This window comes from Microtus ochrogaster, chromosome 8, assembly GCF_000317375.1.
Source record: "Microtus ochrogaster isolate Prairie Vole_2 chromosome 8, MicOch1.0, whole genome shotgun sequence".
Taxonomy (NCBI): Eukaryota; Metazoa; Chordata; class Mammalia; order Rodentia; family Cricetidae; genus Microtus; species Microtus ochrogaster.
Window position 1 is genome coordinate 68,839,016 of NC_022015.1, and position 2,098 is coordinate 68,841,113.

General features: G+C 43.4%; 1 protein-coding gene across 1 annotated transcript in view; it reads right to left on the bottom strand.

Annotated features, from left to right (window-relative positions):
• Pik3ap1 (phosphoinositide-3-kinase adaptor protein 1) overlaps positions 1–2,098 on the bottom strand; it is a 126,113-nt gene that overhangs the window by 92,788 nt on the left and 31,227 nt on the right. The gene's annotated exons all lie outside the window — the stretch shown is intronic.

Below are 2,098 nucleotides of genomic sequence, written 5' to 3' on the forward strand. Positions count from 1 at the left end.
AGCCCCAGCAGCTCTGCTTGGTCACTTCTGATGCATCTTCATGCGCTGAGCAGCCCCAGCAGCTCTGCTTGGTCACTTCTGATGCATCTTCATGCACTGAGCAACCCCAGCAGCTCTGCTTGGTCAGTTCTGATGCATCCTCACGAGCTGAGCAACCCCATAAGCTCTGCTTGGTCAGTTCTGACGCATCCTCACGAGCTCAGCAACCCCAGCAGCTCTGCTTGGTCACTTCCGATGCATATACTCATGCATGTAACAATTTTAATGCTTGCTCTCTATCAGACTTAAGAATTGTTTCCACAATAAAATATAAATGCAAAGCCACTTGATTTTACAAGAAATTCCAGATGTTGCAAAAGAAGCAGATGGAAGTATAAGGCTGATGGAAGTGGTGTTTGGAAACTGCTGGATCTCACCAGGAGTAGGGGTGTATGCCTATTATCCCAATTCTATGCAGATGGAGGCAAGAGGACCAAGAGTTCAAAGTTATTCTTTCCTACATAATGAGTTCAAGACCAGTATGGACTACATGGGAACCTTCTTGCACACACACACACAACACACACAGAGAAGTGACACTAAAGCACTGTCATTGAAGACTGTACCTTCTAAACAAACCAAAACTAATAGGAACACATTCTAATGGTGATCAGAACTGAACACAGTGGTACATGCCTTGGATTCCCGCTGTTAGCAGGCTGAGGCGGGAGGGTTAAGAGTTCAGGACCTGCTTGGACTGTTAAGCAAAGCTGTCTCAAAATAACCAAATGACGAGAATGCACACAACGATAGAGATGAGGCGTTGGAAAAGACTGAGGAAGTTGGCATGCTGTGAATTAGATTTCATCAGTTATTCTAAAAAGTAAATTTAATCTAAAGAAAAACATATTGTTCTAGCATAAAACTGTACCAGAAAAATTCAGAAAGATATATCCAAACCCCCTGCATGAGGCACAGCAAACAGCTGGTTCAGTCTTGGTGCGGCTCTACACAACTAAGGTTAAGTCAATTTTAACTTTTTGGTTTCCTTTTAAAAATGAAAGTCTTGATCAAATTCTTTTGTGTGTGTGTGTGTGTGTGTGTGTGTGTGTGTGTGTATACACTCATGTTTGTCAAATATGTGTAGATGTCAGAGGACAACTTTCAGTATCTGCCTTCCTCCCACCAGCAGGCACCTATACCTCTCAGCTGTCTCACCAGCTCCAACCCAAATCAAACATTTTCAAATTTACTACTTTTTGTTTGTTTATTGGATTTTTGAGAGAGGGTCTCATTATATAGCTCAGTCTGGTCTGTAACTCACCATATAGCCCAAGCTGACCTCGGAGTCTCAATCCTCTTACTTCAGCCTTCTAGGTCCTGGGGCTTCTACAGGCCTGTGCCATACCCAGGAAACACACTGCAATTTTAACTTTTTTTTCCTGGTTCTAAAGGTTAAATCAAGGGCCTTACACATATCAGAAAATATTCCTTCTATGAAGTCAAGCCTTTCCCATGAAATTTAGGTACACGCCTTTTAGCTACCCACTCTCCAGCTGGCTTCTGATTGAGTGCCCCCAAGCTGGTATTGCTGCCACCACTGTAAATTTAGCCACACTCCCTGTCCGGTCTCCTGTGGAAACAAAGGAAAGGTTCTGCCCTTCTGACTGTTCCAATGCAGGCCTTCAAAAATCTCAAGATAGATCTCATGTTTGAGAAATAGCGTTCGCCATGACAAAGTCATATCCACTAGTAACGTCTCGTCTGACAGAACTTGAAATTCACCAATCATTCCATTCAGTAGTTCAACAATGCATGGGGGCTTGCAATGTGGCAAGGACTGTTTGACCTCTTGGAGTTAGTGAACTAAGCCCTGGCTCTCCTGAGATTTACTTAATAAATAGTACAGAAACTAAAAACAAACTTTATAATGAATAGATGTAAGAATGAATGAATAGATGGATGAGTGGATGGATGGATGGATGGATGGATGGATGGATGGATGGGTGGATGGATGGGTGGATGAATGGGTTGTGGATGGATGGATGGATGGATGGATGGATGATGAATGGGTTGTGGATGGGTGGGTGGGTAGATGGAGGGATGGATGGGTGGGTGG